The following is an 18605-nucleotide window of genomic DNA, read 5'->3' on the forward strand; positions in this document are numbered from 1 at the left end:
TTAACTCAAGTTGTATGACAACTTGAATAAACAAAGGGCTTGAAAGCCCAATAAACCTTATAGGCCGGCCATGTTAGAAGAATAGGGCTTTTGGTCCATTAGGTCACTTATTTGAAGGGACTATATAAAGGACTTTATAGCCTAAAATTCATTAAGGGTTGTTTTTGGGGAAAGGATGAGAACACAAGCTCTCCTTTCTCTCTAAAATTTCGGCCACCTTGGAGGGATCATCTAGCAATCAAACTCCTCCAAGGTCACTCATTTCTTCTTCATTATGCCTTGGTGATGAATCATTAGAGGTTCTCAATTTTGGGAACTTTGGAGAAACCTTTTTCATCCATCCAAATCCATAGATCTAAGATGCAAGGAATGAAGACCCTCTCTTTGGGTGATTAGCCTTTGTTTAAATACAAAGAGGAATCTACAAAGGTATATATTTCAACTCACTTTGTTTTGAGTTGATTATTGGTTCACCATTTTACTAGGCTTTGAACATTCATGGGTAATGTTTTGTTTTTAAGTGCATGCTAGCATGATTCCGCCTTTAATTTGTTAATTGCATGCTAATGATGTTGCTTAAATGAACATGTCATCTTCCAAAATAATCCTTCACTTCAAATGTCTGTAACTATACCATTATAATCTGGACTTGTGAACGGCTTTCGCCTATGCGTTCGTAGCAATGAGTATTACACAAATACGCCAAAAGAATAAGTCATACGTTCCTCTAGACGATGGTCAAAAAAAGTCAAAATCCTTGCCTCTCGGGCATTTTCGTCAATTCCCTCGATTAAAATAAATAAAAACAAAATTTTAGGGACGGGTTGTCACAATTTTTCAACTTCTCGAACAACGGCAACCCCAACAACAATATCTTCGGTGTCGAGTTTGATGTCTTCGAAAACCAAGATTTCGAGGATCCTGATGACAACCATGTTGGTTTGGACATCAACTCCCTTACGTCTAATGCTTCTAGCACCACTGGGTATTGGAGTGGTGGGCTTGATCAAGATTTCAACGAGTTGAAGCTCAACAATGGAATTAACTATCAAGTGTAGATTGATTTTATGGGCTCGAGAATTAACGTGACCATGGCTCTTGCCGGCATGGCAAAAACAACCAAATCGAATCCTCCATTTCAAAAACAACCAAATCAAAGTTCAAATCAAAGTTGAAAAAAGAAGCATTCATCGGAACAAAGCCGCCGAACACAGGTTCAAAGAAGTTTAATGGCAGAAACTGGTGAAAAAGTGTCTGGAAAAAAAAGAAGAACTAAAACATAAAACTGTTTCTGAAGGATCCAAAACATAACACTGTATCTGGGAAAAAAAAAATTTGATACAGTGTTTGTTTTGTCTGGAACAAATAAACACTGTACCGGGAAAGAAAAGAACCAAAATCCAGAAACAGTGACTTAAATTTCAGAAACAGTGACTTAGATTCCAGAAACAGTCTATGTTTTAACCTTTAATTGTTTCTTTTCTTTCATGCATCAGTTAATTATATTTAAGAAACAAGGTGCTTAATTTGCTTTGAATACAAATACAGTGAATTTCATTATTTCTTTTCTAGTTTACATTTAAGAAACAGTTTGTCTATTTCATTTGGATCCAAAAACAGTGACTTAGAGTCAAGAAGTAAAGTAACTTAGGTTCCAGAAATAGTGACTTAGATTCCAAAAACAGTGTTACTTAAAATCTAGAGATAGTTTATTTTTACAGTCTAGAAACAGTGACCTGTCATTATTATTGAATAGCATGCAGATCTCAAATTTATTTTCTGGAGAAACAAATAATGAACTCCACAGATGAAGAAAAATTGAAAAATAGTTTCTCGAATATACTATGAATAATAATGACAATCACATTTCAACGAAATAATACAAAATATAGCATGAGGATCTATATATTTTTGTTTCAAAGAAAAAGAAGAAGGTCTACAAAACAACGATGAACTCCATTAACAACGAAAATCTGGAACTTAACCTAAAAAAATTAGGGGTAAAATCGACAAATCATAATTTATTATAGTTGGGCCATTTTTAGTTGGACTACTTTAATATGGGTCTTATACTAATCATTAAAGAAAACTTATAACATGGGTTTTTTATATTAAAACTAAAACTTTTCAAGTCATTTTCATTAGTTTTCCTTTTTTTATGAAAGTTCTCTTTTATTTATGGGACTGCCTAAGTCATTTCTCTTCATTGCAGCAGTTTTCTCTCATTTGTAGGGCCCACCAATGTTAGAAGCAAAAATTGATGCAAATTCACGTCTATTTGTACATCAGACGTCATTTTTATACTTCATTTTTAGCTTTTCACACACTGTTCTTTATTTTTTCCCATCAAATTGAATAAATCAAACGGAATCGACAATCATAATTAAACAAGGGTGTATAAGAAGTTAAAAGGTGTGAAAATTACTTCCCTTCGAATTTTGTCGACCACTTGCTGGTTTGACAACCCAAATACAACTCTCATTGGGGCTGTTATGATCAAGTGAGACGTAAATCTGCCTATACATCTCCATTTACATTCACCATTGGAGAAACTCTCAATTGAATATTACATGTGTTTGGTCAAAGAAATAAACTTGAAACTTAGAGTTCGTTTCGAAATGTTTTTATTAAAAAAAAAAACACTTAGAAAGGTTGAAAGTCTTCTATTTGAAGCACATCAAAATTTAAGTGTTTTTTTTTTTTTGATCGTTTTAACCTTTTATGCCAAACAAAGTTGACGATTATAATGAAGGATTTTATCTTATCTGGTTATGTAGTACCTTATTGAACCCATCTAAAATGACAATGCATTGCGACTAAGAGAAAATCTTAACAAATTAATTTTATTTAAATAGTTACCATTTTTAAATTTGGAACAAATGAAAGCTCTACCATACGTGTCAAGTTGACAACAACGTATATCTTGAGAATATAATACTCAAACGTATTTTGAAGATACATTAAGCCCCCTTTACTTGAGAAGACACATGTTAAATCGAAGTTATGAATTGGGAGTAGAAATTAAAAAAAAGAAAGATTAAGTATTTACAAACTTACAAGTTGTAAAAGTAATTAAGTCAAGTCACACTTTGGCAAATGAGTTTCTTTTGGGGATCCTAAGACCATCTCCAACTGAAGGAGGGCCAGAGGGCTCGTTTTAGTCCTTTGGCCCTCCAAGAAATTAATATTTTAATGAACAGTGCTGGGTTATATTTCTTACCATCTCTAACCGAGGGGCCAGAGGACCATAGGCCAAACGTAGCCCTATGACAAAAAAAACATCTCTAGCTGAGGGAAAAAGGGTTATAGTATGGAATGTGAAGAATTGAAATAAAATGAGGTAAGATAGTATGGAATGGTGAAAAATATGGGAGAAATGGTGTAGGAAAAAAAAATTAGAAATTAAAAAAAAAAAAAAAAAGTGGGCTTGGCATAAAAAAAAAATTAGGCTGGGACCAAAAAAAAATCCTAAACGCTAAACCCTAAAGTGGGTTGGGCAAATCGAAAAGAACAGAAAAAAAAAAAAAAAAAAAAAAAAGTGGACCGGTGTGATAACCTGTCCCTAATTTTATGTTTTTATAAATTTTAAATGAGTGAATTGGTGAAAATGCCCTTAGAGACGAGATCGTTGACTTTAGTTGATCGTCATTTCGTAAAGCGTATGTGCTATTATTCTATTGTTTTCCTAAAGTACTTGCTGATACAGATGTGTAGGCGCAAAAGGAAGAGAATTTGGAGTTACGGTTAAAATTTTATGGAATTACAAATCCAAAAAGTACTTTTGTAAAAGATTTTTATTTATTATTTTATATATATCTCACATAGCTATTATATTATTATTTAATATTAGAGGAAGGGAAAAAAAACAAAAAAAAGAGAAGAGGGTTAGGGGTAGAAGGTTTGCCCAATCATGAGAGAAAGAAGGGGAAATGGGCGGCCAATGAAGTGGAGAGACGGAGGTGAGGAACGAATCAGAAAAGAGAACAAGAGGGAAAGGAGAGAAGATAAATAGGAAGGAACCCAAACCGGGTTAACCCATTTCTTCCCCACCGGACCTGGCGACTTTCGCGTTGCTTTTTCGACTTTTTTTCCGGTGATCCAAGGCTCGCCACCACTTGGAAATCAATCACCATCATCCCTTCTTCAGTTTACACCCAAGATTGTTGGGGTTTTGGCCCTGTATCACGAAGAACAAAACCGTTGGTTCCAGGGGTGCCACGGCAGAAATCCACTGATCAAGAAAGTTAGGTCGACCACCACCACCACCAAAGCACTCCCCTTGAGGCCTAGAACAAAGCCCAAGAAATTGTAGGGGCGGCGGAGCACTGGAGATTACAGATCGAAGCCACCCATTTCTAGCGACTTCGAGAGGAATTGGAGCTTTTCCAGGCCAAATTGGACTTAGCCACATGTATGAAAGTTGTTGCTCTCATTGAGATCTTCATTCCTACAAAAATTGAGAATTTTTGGGAAGTTAAGGCGGCCACAGGTATGAGAGTCGAGGTGGCCGGCCACTGCGTGCAGCGGTGCGTGGGCAAAGATACCCCTTGACCTCCATAGGCTAAAATGGGTGCCTCGATTTCATATTAGATATCTGATTGATGAAGTTCCATTGTTTGGTTATATTTTCGTTAAGGGCCGCCACTTGGTTATTATATGATTCAACGATCCGACCATTGGATCATCACCAAACTTTAATATGTAATAGTACATAATATTTAAGGATATAGGAACTTACGGATCAGGAATCAGACGTACGGATCTTCCCGAATTGGATTTGTACGTTCGTAAAATAAAACGTTGACCGCCATTTAATTTTAGCGATTGGCAGAGATCCAACCATTGGGATCATTTCGAAACTTTATGATGTTGTTCTAGAAGCTTATTGAAACTCTTGGGAAGTTACGGATCAGAAATCCGAGGTGTGGATCTTCCGGATCGAGTTACATAGGGTTGTGGACCTTACCGTTGACCTTCAACCTGAAGGAAGATTTTTGAAAAACAAGTTCATTTGAGCAACATCAACAACATGCAATTAACAATTAAAAGGCGGAATCATGTTTATATGCACTCAAAACAAAACTTAACCCATGAACTTCAAAGCCTAGTAGATAGGTGAACCAAGACTCAACTCAAAACAAAGTGAGTTGAGAAATCAATTCCTCTTTGCATAAGCAAAGGCTAATCACCCAAAGAGAGGGCCTTCATTCCTTGCATCTTAGATCCATGCATTTGGATGGATGAAAAGGTTTCTCCAAGTTCCCAAAATTGAGAACCTCTAAGTCTCCACACCAAGGTAAGATTGGAGAAGAAAATGAGTGACCTTGAGGAAGTAAGATTGCTAGATATTTTCCTCAAGGGTGGCCGGCCATTTCTAGAGAGAAAGGAGAGTTTGTGTTTCTCCAATTTCCCCAAAAACAACCCTAAATCAATTTTGGCTATAAAGTCATACTTATACCTTAATTCATTTGAGTGGCAAACTTGTAAATAAGTTCAAAACCCACTCTTTCTCTAAATGGCCGGCCTTAGGGTATTCATTGGGCTATTTGGGCCTTTGTGAATCATTATTCATTAAGTTGTCACACAACTTAAGTCAATGGACTTGACGTTCGAAGCCCATTGGGCCTTAAGGTCCAAAACTATCCCGAGGTCTTTTAACGAACTTATTCGTTTGATTAATAATCATATTAATTAATCCTTGCCATAAATAATTAAACCATTTAATTATTCTTACTCATCTCCGTTGAATCTTCAATCTCTACCTTACACGGTGTACGATCCATTAGGTTCCTTTTAGCGAGGTAGTGGGCGATTCAAACTCTTTCAAATTGATTGTGAATTGAAACTTACTTTCAATTCTCCCGTTAGTGATAATACACTTTTAGGGCTTCCACAAACCATGGTTGACGCCTAGCAGCATGTCATGGTTACCCAAGCTAATCAGAAGAGGTGGAGAACCTATTCAGTTTTAGGATTACAAATGCAATACGGTCTTTCTCTAATACAATACTCTTGACCACATTGTTTGGTTTGATAGTTTATTCATGTCTACTATCCAATGTGAGTCTTGTGCTTATATGATTACCTTGAATGTGATTTGGAACACATTCCTAAATCTCATTCATACTTTGGCCAAAGATTCTTAATCATATCATAGAGTATTCTCCCTCAAACAGTTTGAAGGTTAGAGATCCCTTGTTGCGCATTCACTTGCCTCCATGGCTAAGTGGCTTAACCCCAACGATGCCGTGGACACCCTCCTGATGGAGTGACTTTGACATAATCAAAGATTAAGGACCTAACCACAAGACAACTGTGATGCCTCAGGTCAAAAGACTAATTTGCATTATCCCAACCATGAGTTCTCATGTGACATGAATATGAGAACTCTTCGTTGATCGTGTTCAGTGAACTCATTCTCTATTGAGCACCTACGTACTTGTCTTGATGTCACACACACCAATGACTCGAGACTAGTCACTCTCCCTGAGAGAAGACATAGCACGTACTGATCTTAACGGACTGTCAATGCCCAATTGACAATCCTATGATCAGGAACGTTTAAGATGTGTCAACGAAAGAATGGTCTCATGAATCTAACTTCTTTAGATCGCATTCTTCCAATCACATATTCCTTGGACTTATCGTTTAAGCATATAACATTTATATGAGACGGCTCAAACAATAATCTTTGCCCTTTACATTTAAACTACATTAGTTTAACTTTGTGAAATGTCCGTAAAGTATCATCATATGATTGGTTTTAGGGCACATTTCCAACAATCTCCCACTTGCACTAGAGCCAATCAGCTTGGTCATCAGTGATGATACCTCTTCTGTAGTCATTTCATAAATGGCTGAGTAGTAGGCCTAGACAATGGATATCTATATGTTATCCATAGAAGCAACCTTGAGAATAACGACGTCACCATTATACATGATTCTCAATCATGTGGTTTAGTCTCTCATTTTAGTTCGGACCTTAATGAGACCTTGATTCCCTGGCTTGAGCTATCGCCCCATTAGTGTCATACACTTTCTGGTTGGAACCGAATAGAGAGTTCATAAATGAACTTTCCCATCCAAACAACATTGTTGTAAACTTCTATATGACAATATATTTTGCAATCATAATGGAACACACTAAAGTCATTACTTTAATGTTTCCATCCAAATATCTTTTTAGTCATAATAAAGAGATATCTGTTTATCTCTTCATTCATAATGAAGAAATATCCAATGATGGATTAGATTCATAATCTAATACATTTACGCTTCCATTACGTTACTCTAATTCTTTCTCAATTATTGAGTAATATATCCTTTAGTATTTCTCAAATACTTAAGGACTCACTTGACAGTTGCCATGGTTCTGATCCTGGGCTTGCACTGATATTGTCTTGTACCTTTCTAGGTACATCTTATATCAATGTTTTTCATACAATATGAAATACATAAATCACCTTTCTGCTTATGCATAAAGGATTCTATTTACGCATTATTTCTTTGGGAGTCAAAGGGTACATTCCCTTTGAGAAGAACAACTTCCTAGTCTCACTAGAATTGTCATTCTAATTGAAGTTTATCATCAAATGAGGAACTTCCTAGCATTTCTTGTCTATTTTAGGGATTGATATAATCCAATTATATCTTGAAATATATCATTATAGATTTCCATTCCATTATATAGACTATATCTCCCATATACATTCTATCGTTATAGAATAACTTTAACGAACTAAATCTTATTCATGTTCATTCTTCTCCTAATGGAGAAATTCATTTATCTTACGATGCTACTTTCCTTGATATTTTTCAAGGAAATTAATCTAAAGTGTTACTTTTTCCTTGGATCAAATCTAAGGAGGTAAATACTTTAGACGTCTTACTCATCTACTTAAATTTCTTGAATTCTTTGAAACCTTTTGCAAAGTATTCGGACTTGTGTTTATTCAAAATAAACTATAGTCCAACCGAGAGTGATCTTCGGTGAACGTCATACAACATGAGTAGTATTATGTTGTGGACAAGTGCCACTAACATCTAAGTGAATTAACCTCAACAACTTTGTGATTCTTTCTTCTTTCCAAAAGAATAAAGATTCGAACATTTCGCCTCTATACAATTTTAACAAGAAGGTATTGGATCCGGATCTAACGATCCAAAGCATCCATCTATGACCAACTCGTAACTTATGTTTTAGAGGTATCACAACTCAGTTGGGATTAGTCACTACCTTGCAACCTTTTGGGTTTTAAGCATCATCGTATTCTAAACAGTTAAACTACCACATCATGTCTACTATAGAGACAACCAATTAAATTACAATAATCTAATTATTGAATAATAAAGAACAATGTTTTGTCAAACAAAACATTTATCCATCTCTACTATAGTGATGGATTTAAGTTCCTTAAAATTGGAATGTAAAGACAGTCTTTAGTATTTTCCAATTTCTTTGGTAGTTCATATGAGGAAGTAAGTACAATCCGCTTTCGCAGAGATCTATATTTTATTCACTTTCCGAATGTGAAGTACTTTCTCTTCTCTCATTAATCTTCTACCTTTTATTAGCACACTTTTACAACAATTGTAAAACATAGTTACTAATACGGAATCAAACATTCAAGTAGAAGAACCAACTGTTTTGAACTATTTCAAGAACATATTACAACACCTTCGAAAGGTGTGTTCTTGACACTTGCAAGACATTTCTTGCAAATACCCCTTCCAATGTCCATCCTTTCATAAAGAAAGTTTGTTCCCTTGGAGTTATTTTGCCTTCTTCATTTGACTTCTCTTTTGACTACAATAGTCATGGTCCCTAAACTCCCACTATCTCTCTTGAAACTTATTTCAATTGTGTTATACACATCAAACAATTTGGAGAGTGTGTGGTTATTGTTCACTATATAGTTTACAATAAACTTAGTGAACCATTAGGATAGGGACACAAAGGTGAAGTCCTTGCCTAATTTCCGTCTCGTTAAGTGGTTTAACACTTCAACACTCAATGATTCAAAATCATCATAAGTCCATGTTGATGGACTATTTTTGTCAACCAACCATTATGTTCTAAACATAATCACAAACTTTCAAGAGTTGTTCAAGGCAACTCTCATTTCTTCATACAACAATTTGTATTTGAAGAATTATGACATTAAAAGTGTTGTCCTTCTCATGTTAGACTTATCTAACATATTCTTCCAATGATACATTATCAATAGGAAGATTGTGAGGATGAGACTACTTAGTTACATCTACAAGCCATTAAAGACAATCTATGGGATTGTAGAACTAAGTCCGGAAATTAAAGCATTCGGCTTTTCTTTGTCAAGTTTTGGATAGTGTTTGCAAATATATTGGTAAACAAATACATAACGAATATAAATTGATTGATTTTAAGCCATTTGATTCGGGTCTTTAAATCAAATAGCACCACCCACTATTTTTGGCAAATTCCATATCCCTCATCGGAATTCGAGAGTTATATTGAACTCTTAGCGGGGCATGGGAGACTCACCATTACCAAGCCCACCTCAGAATTATATCATGTTGGTTAGCAAAAATAATGATGAGAGAATAACACTTTAGTCATTTACAACTCTTGTAATTACCCATCTAGTTTGGCCTCTAGAGAATGAATGCCTCAGAATTATATCATGTTGGCACCATTGCACTTAGTTAAGTTATTCCCACCATGCTTAGTTTATGTAGAGGTTCAAGCACAACCTTAGAATTATATCATGTTGGTCATACTCGTTGTCTACACTCACCCCATCATATGTTTATGGACTCCTCTTGGATGTAAGCACATACTTGTACTTCCCCATTATAGGGTGAAGCCGGTGCATGAGTCACAAACGATTGGAGCCCACCACGGTGGAAGGCCTACGAAGAAATGTTCAAAACATCTCTCGTTTATCAACTTAATAATGGTTTGTTGAGGGTTTTAGGTCTCATCACATATAAACATACATTTTAATCCAATTAAAACATTTTGGTCCTATTACAACTATTGGTTCATATGATTGATTTAGTAGTATATAATACTCCCACTATGCTTTTAAAACGGTAGTGTTGAATCTCGGTCTAGGGATGGTGATTGATTTTAGTTACGCGTTTAATCACATTAAGGCGTGTTGTCTTATTGGGCGTTGGACCCAACTACTCCAATTTCATGCATATCGAATAAAACAAGAAAGGAGTACTTCAAAGTAAATAAGAGCTTATGCTCTTTTACAACAATTGATCAAATCAAATTATTTTAAAGTAAAGAAGAGCTTATGCTCTTTTACAACAATTGATCATATCAAATTACAACCAAAATTTAATCTACACATTCCCATGGTTCAAACAAATTTGAAACGGCCTTTCACATAGCTCAATTATAGTAGGCTTAGGTTCATAATCACCCTTTCTTTAATTAATTAACGCTTTAACTAATTAAACTTGAATGCAACATTTTCATTTGGTTTTTGTATCCATAGAATTGATTTAAATGGAGCTAAATGAAATGAAAATCCAATTCTCATTTAAAGAGACAAAACAATTTTGTTCTCTACCTAATTTGGGCCAAAATGCTATGACCTCAACTTTTGGGCCATTTTGCAAAACTTAAACTTTTGGGGTCACTTTGTAAAAACACAAAAGTCCACTACTTCATGTAATTACAACTAGAACCCAAAAATTTCCACAAAAGCTAAAACTTCATTAAAGGAGCAAAACAATTTGTCATTTTAGTCATTTTGGACCTTTACGTAAAAACGTAAACTTTTGGGTCAAACTACAAATACACAAAAGTATCAAAACTTTATGTAATTTCATAAAAGCCCCACAAGGACCCTAATTGAGTAGGGTGGCCGGCCATTGAAGCAAAGTATATAAAAAATTTCAAAGTTTTGTAAGTGGGGTGTGTGAAATGGAATAAATCATTACACACCTACCCACTAAAATTTCTTTAATTTTTCAAAACAAATATCTAAGATATTTAAACATAAGAAATATTTCAAAACAAAAACTTTATGAAATAAATCAAAACTTTGAATCAAAACACCGAACCTTTTGTTCTTGGCAAGAACATATCAAGAACAATGAAGAACATCCATGAAAACCCATAAGAGCTCCATGAACATTCTTCACCCAAAAACATACCAAAACCACTCAAACTTAAGGGAAATAACATACAACCATACTAGGGTACATAGGGGTTCCAAAAGTCACTTTAAAACACTTTTAACAAGTCAAACAAGAACCCAAAAATCCACCCTTTGGATTTGGCCGAATTTCCCCAAAAACATGGCACCAAATTTTAGCTCCAAAATTCATGCTCATATGAACTACATCTACAACATTTGAGATGGCAAATTTTCTAACAAAATTTACATTCAAAGAAGCAAGAATAAAGCTTGTAACAATTACAACATTCAAATCACAAACTATGAACTACAAAACCCAAAAGGATTCACCAACTACTAGACTTAGGCTCTTGATACCACTTGAAGGAAGATTTTTGAAAAACAAGTTCATTTGAGCAACATCAACAACATGCAATTAACAATTAAAAGGCGGAATCATGTTTATATGCACTCAAAAACAAAACTTAACCCATGAACTTCAAAGCCTAGTAGATAGGTGAACCAAGACTCAACTCAAAACAAAGTGAGTTGAGAAATCAATACCTTTGTAGATTCCTCTTTGCATAAGCAAAGGCTAATCACCCAAAGAGAGGGCCTTCATTCCTTGCATCTTAGATCCATGGATTTGGATGGATGAAAAGGTTTCTCCAAGTTCCCAAAATTGAGAACCTCTAAGTCTCCACACCAAGGTAGATTGGAGAAGAAAATGAGTGACCTTGAGGAAGTAAGATTGCTAGATATTTTCCTCAAGGGTGGCCGGCCATTTCTAGAGAGAAAGGAGAGTTTGTGTTTCTCCAATTTCCCCAAAAACAACCCTAAATCAATTTTGGCTATAAAGTCATACTTATACCTTAATTCATTTGAGTGGCAAACTTGTAAATAAGTCCAAAACCCACTCTTTCTCTAAATGGCCGGCCTTAGGGTATTCATTGGGCTATTTGGGCCTTTGTGAATCATTATTCATTAAGTTGTCACACAACTTAAGTCAATGGACTTGACGTTCGAAGCCCATTGGGCCTTAAGGTCCAAAACTATCCCGAGGTCTTTTAACGAACTTATTCGTTTGATTAATAATCATATTAATTAATCCTTGCCATAAATAATTAAACCATTTAATTATTCTTACTCATCTCCGTTGAATCTTCAATCTCTACCTTACATGGTGTACGATCCATTAGGTTCCTTTTAGCGAGGCAGTGGGCGATTCAAACTCTTTCAAATCGATTGTGAATTGAAACTTACTTTCAATTCTCCCGTTAGTGATAATACACTTTTAGGGCTTCCACAAACCATGGTTGACGCCTAGCAGCATGTCATGGTTACCCAAGCTAATCAGAAGAGGTGGAGAACCTATTCAGTTTTAGGATTACAAATGCAATACGGTCTTTCTCTAATACAATACTCTTGACCACATTGTTTGGTTTGATAGTTTATTCATGTCTACTATCCAATGTGAGTCTTGTGCTTATATGATTACCTTGAATGTGATTTGGAACACATTCCTAAATCTCATTCATACTTTGGCCAAAGATTCTTAATCATATCATAGAGTATTCTCCCTCAAACAGTTTGAAGGTTAGAGATCCCTTGTTGCGCATTCACTTGCCTCCATGGCTAAGTGGCTTAACCCCAACGATGCCGTGGACACCCTCCTGATGGAGTGACTTTGACATAATCAAAGATTAAGGACCTAACCACAAGACAACTGTGATGCCTCAGGTTAAAAGACTAATTTGCATTATCCCAACCATGAGTTCTCATGTGACATGAATATGAGAACTCTTCGTTGATCGTGTTCAGTGAACTCATTCTCTATTGAGCACCTACGTACTTGTCTTGATGTCACACACACCAATGACTCGAGACTAGTCACTCTCCTTGAGAGAAGACATAGCACGTACTGATCTTAACGGACTGTCAATGCCCAATTGACAATCCTATGATCAGGAACGTTTAGGATGTGTCAACGAAAGAATGGTCTCATGAATCTAACTTCTTTAGATTGCATTCTTCCAATCACATATTCCTTGGACTTATCGTTTAAGCATATAACATTTATATGAGACGGCTCAAACAATAATGTTTTCCCTTAATATTAAACTAGATTAGTTTAACATGTGAAATGTCCATAAAGTATCATCATATGATTGGTTTTAGGGCACATTTCCAACACAACCGACGGTTGACTTTTGGTCAATGGGTTTCAAATCATTCTAGAATGTCCTTGGGGATGTGTTTTGTGTAAGTTATGTGTTCTATTGATAAGAATTCTGAGATATGATTTGATATTTGTTCTAGGCGACAATCGTTCGTGACGCCTTGATATTCGTGCTAGGGAGTTGTTGCGCGGACTTCAGGTGAGTTGGTTTTTTCCTTTTTATAGTGTGTGTACACACACACACACACACTATAAAGTTTATAAGAATTAGCGAATTGACGGAATTTATGAAATTAGGTCGGATCCTACGGGATGCCTTAATCCAAGTTACAGCTTTGATGCATGTTATATTGACTAGAAATTATGAAATATGCTACATCCTATGGGATGCACTTGTATGCTTATAATCTTTGATGCCATAATTATATCTATGGCTATGAATGGTTAGTATGTTGATTAGAACTATCAAATCACTGTGGTATAACTATATTTGTGGTATCTGCTCATCCTTTCTGCACTCGGTGTTAGTTCTTACCCAAGGCCAAGGCCAGTCTTTCACGTGTATGTTCACATCCGCACCGCACGCTCGCCTTGGATCCAAGTAGGTACCAGTCCTGTCGTACAGGTTGCATTAGGCAACTCTGACTCGTATGTGACTGCGAATAGTGCTAGTTTTCACGTGATTGTAGCACTAGAGCGTATATCATTATTACACCTAGTCCTGTTCATGTTAGACTACCTTTGCATTAAGTCATGCATCAACATATGTCGATGAGCACTCGTTATGATATATTTGCCTATGCTAGATTATGTGGTTACTAACATAATGTGTTTATGTACGGGATTTGTGCCGTATTGATATCTTGATATTTTGCAAGCTACGGTAAGTATTTTCTTACTATACGTAGTATGCATATTTTGGAAACTATACATGTTTTACGGCGAGGGGTTACATTGTTTTCATAAAGTTTATTTTTTTTAATTTTTTAATTTTTATAAAACTTTACTTTTAGGCCCACTCACCCTTGTTTTTTGCCCCTCTAAGTTTTAGTAGTTGAGCTTTCGTATCAACGAGGACTCTTGGCAAATCTTAGTGTAAGTGGTTATCTCTGAGGGTATAATTCTCAATCCACTCTACTGTACTTTACTTATGCTATGACGTCACGTGTAAAATGGGTTCATTCCTGCTCACCAGCGCACTCTTATATTTAGGCACTATTAGGTTTAAATTTATTCACATTTTCCACATCACTACACTTTATGGCTTCTTCACCTTCCAGGTGTCAGCCATCACAGCTCAATTTGGAGTCCTAGTGGACATTCCGGGTCAGGGTGTGTCAGTTTGGTATCAGAGCATAAGTTTAGGTAGTATTGCATTCATCACACGCGTGATGTAAGCATTCTTAATTCTTGAGCCTAAATGTTGAATTATGCCACCTCGTTTACTACAAAAAACGTGTTAGGTTTTCCTAAGTTTTGGGCGGATTTGGTGACTTATTGACATTTGAGAAAATCATTTTGGTGACTGCCCCTAGACTATAAACGGTGAACCTCATCGGCAAGGAAAATTTCGTTTTGGAAATGAGTTGTTGGCCCCGTAGCTAGTCGAATGTATCGATGCTTGTGTATCACCAAACCTTTTGAAATGGGAAACCCCAATTTATTTTGATTCTTTGGCGGTACCTTGTAGTATATCACCTATTGGAAATCCCAACGAAGTTTTTCTTTTCATCGAAATTTCCAGTAATGTCTCAAGTGACAATGTAGTGCTACAAGGGTAGCACTCGACGAAATAACATTTGGGGATAACCACTTTTGGTCCCCGATGGCACTAATCTTTTTAAATGTATTAGTATAGTTCCGAATCTTCGGGAGGAAGATTGAATCTCTTTAAGTTCATTCTAAAGTAGATTATTAGTAAATTCTTTTTCAACCTTAGGACGTACCAACCAATACTAGTTTCCCGAATTTCTTTTGGTGATGTACTCGTCATTTCGACCAGCATAGGCATAGGTGTATGAGTTGTTATACCTACGGTCAGTAAAAATCCCCGAAGTAGTAAGTATTTTTCATAGAATTAATAAAACCACCTCACATGACCAATTCCTTACCAATCGTCCAAAACCATCCACCCGAGCAAGCTCGAACCTGTAATCAGTCTATGGTGGCACTACTAATTAACGATACGGTCCGATATCTAGAAGTTATCAACCAATATTCAGGCGGTATGATTTCTGATATCGGACACATGCTAGTATATGGGAGTGATATCCTTATGCCAGAACACCGGTTCACAGTTTCAGGGTAGCGAACAATATCAAAATATCGTATATGCGTTAATTAGTGGTGCGACCGATAAACTGATTAACAATGACTACCTGAGCCGAGGAAACTAAATCATGGAAACTAAGAGCAAGTTTTGTATTTGGACAGTAAACTCATAGTTGTTTTTACCTCATCACTTATCTAGGTAAACAGAACCTTTCCGACTAGTCACATTTTCGATCACTTCCACAGGTAGACAGTAGAATCGAAGTACGAGTTAATTTCTCACAGTTAGACTGAATTAAGTATCGAGAAAGCTGTGGATACCTATTAGCACATGGTGTAGTGAAAGGAAGTAGTATGGTACGTTTCAAGGATGTACATTTGGGTGTCATATTCCAAAATCTTACCTAGGATATCATCAAATGGTGAAGTGAAGTACACCATCAATCCATTTTCTCGTACTACATCAATTTTCCTTGCGACTTTTCGAACAAGTCCTACTTCATTGAGAGAACTTAGTTACAAAAGCTTACTGATTAGAAATTTATCCAACTTATCTAGAAAATCTCAAACCTATCCACGAAGGCAAAAGGCCGAACCCTAGTATGTGCCTAGATTTTAGCAACTCCATCGGGTGACAATTAAAAACCGTTTAAACCCTACTTCGAGTTGATGGTCTAGCCGACCAACCTTTGTAACTTGAGTTTTCTTCCATAGCCTAACGAATTTGTAGTGGTCTTATTGATGACTTTCCCACCTATCCCAGCAACGAGATTAAATTCTCTAAACACCAATAGTCAGCTTTGTATCAAATTCTTCGAATGTTAAACTTGTTTAGAACATGTACATTTCTTGGGAACCGTGCTCTTAGTGGACGACATTCTTTTCTTTTTCCCAAAAGGTTGTAGCGGAAGAAAGTTGAAAATCTCACGAAGTGTTGGGAAATTCAAGATATCTTTGGTCTTGTCGATTTTATCGACAATTGGTTAGCAATTTTTTGGTTATAGTGTTTTTCCTCACTTATCAACCGAGGAAAGTTAGTTTAATTGTGATGTTGATTATGAATAAAGTTTCTGACAACTGAACTGTTGTCTCACACCTTTGTTTTACACCTTTTGATGATAATGATCATTTTGGAAATCCACGATGATGTGTTCTTTGGATGTTTCAGATGTATAGAGGCAGCATGATGAAATATCGCTTATATTTCCCAACGTGTAGAACCGTTCGAAATGAACCATCTTATTCATGACTTAGAGTCAATAGTTACCATCCTTTGAAAATCAGATGACACTTCTTTGTTGAGAAACGTGTCCAAAATCTCTATCAATCTTAGACCTCTAGAGTACATATGAATTTGAAAAGAATTAATTTCTGACAATGGCGATAGAGGAACCAAATCTACATCTACGATTACACAATCATGTATCATCCCCATTGTGTAAACGTAATTACTGTTTACAGTAGCAAAAGATATTATCTACTCCCAAAATGCTTTCGGCCTGCCCTATTTCATTTTAGTTGGAACTCATGAGCATTGGGTTGGCGTTACTTACAAATCATCAAGAAATTGTTTGAGTGGTTATAATCATTTTATGTATCCGAATGGAGATGGGAAATACATCGTACACTCTCGGTATGAGGTATCTTGTGCATGTGGAGATTATTATGATGTTTCGATGATTATAGATCGACTTGACAAGTCAACTTACTTCTCATTGGTCCAGATGGACAACATTTTAGATCCCTTGGTAAATTGCTTATTCTTGAATTTACTGGATTTTTTGGCGTTTTGATCAGTATCTACTCTGATTATGATTCCATATTCTCCTCTTGGTGCTGGAAGGCATTCCAGTCAATCTTGGGTACGTGTCTACCCTATTGCATTTTGTATTAATTTTGAAGTAGGCAAACCGTTTGGGTGAATTGCTCTAACATTTAAGTTTTAGCTGTGACCGTCAACTTCTCAATCAACCAACAAATTCTTTACGAAATGAATCTTTACTATTATTGATTGAATATTCCGAAGGCTACCGTTGTGGCGACATGTTATATGCATTAAATCCAGTTATCTTGTACTCTAGAATTGATAGACTTATTTTGACCCTCAAATTCTTGAGTGTTCTTTTAGCCTTCTTGACATAGATTTTACTAAATTCAAAAGAAATTCACAATGAAGCTGCTTGCTAAGGTGTTATGAATTACATTGTTCAGCTACATGGTGTGCATGTCACTACTGTATCTCATCGTGATGCGTGTTTCACTTTCAAGCCTTGGGAAGTCTTCTTGAAGGTTATGAGCACAAAGTTGTTGTCGGAAACCACATTTCACCTTTGGACTAACGGCCAGTTGGAACAAATTATCTGGACTTTTGTGGACATGTTGTGTTTGTCCGTTCTATAGTATAGCATGTAATTGCGATTACATTTTCGATTTTGTGTATGGCACCACTTGAGGCGTAGTACAAAAATTCTATGCATAATACATAATTGACAGTTGAGTACTACAAATAGGTATTTGAATGATCAAGTTTAAGATATAGAAAATTTCATAATTTTGACGATGTTGCCCGAGAGGGTACTACGTGAGCGCGATCGAGGCGCTAATTAGACGAATTTTACGTACTTTCCAATAAGGGGTAAGATGGTAATATTGCACCCTTAGGAAATTGTTACTTGCTTATCGAGACAACAGTGACTTGTCGGTATTACGAGCTGCCGACTGTACTATGGATAACTTATTCGTTGTGTTCATTAAGCAAGTAGACAAGTAGGTTCTTTTACTTTAGCATTTTTAGTTATTTATTTATTATTTGGGCTTAACCCAAAGATACCACACGCTCCTCTTCGGAGTACGTGATGCTACGATTGTATAGGTGGAAAACTTTCTATTTTAAATGTTAATTTCAGTACAATTATTTTAACTATACGTTTTTACATATATATATGTATTTTGGCGGGATGTTATTCTACATACGTAAATACTCTCAACTTTATGTTTTTATAAAAAGTATTATATTATAGTATTGTGTTAAAGGAGAA

Source organism: Pyrus communis, chromosome 16 (assembly GCF_963583255.1).
Source record: "Pyrus communis chromosome 16, drPyrComm1.1, whole genome shotgun sequence".
NCBI classification, from domain to species: Eukaryota; Viridiplantae; Streptophyta; class Magnoliopsida; order Rosales; family Rosaceae; genus Pyrus; species Pyrus communis.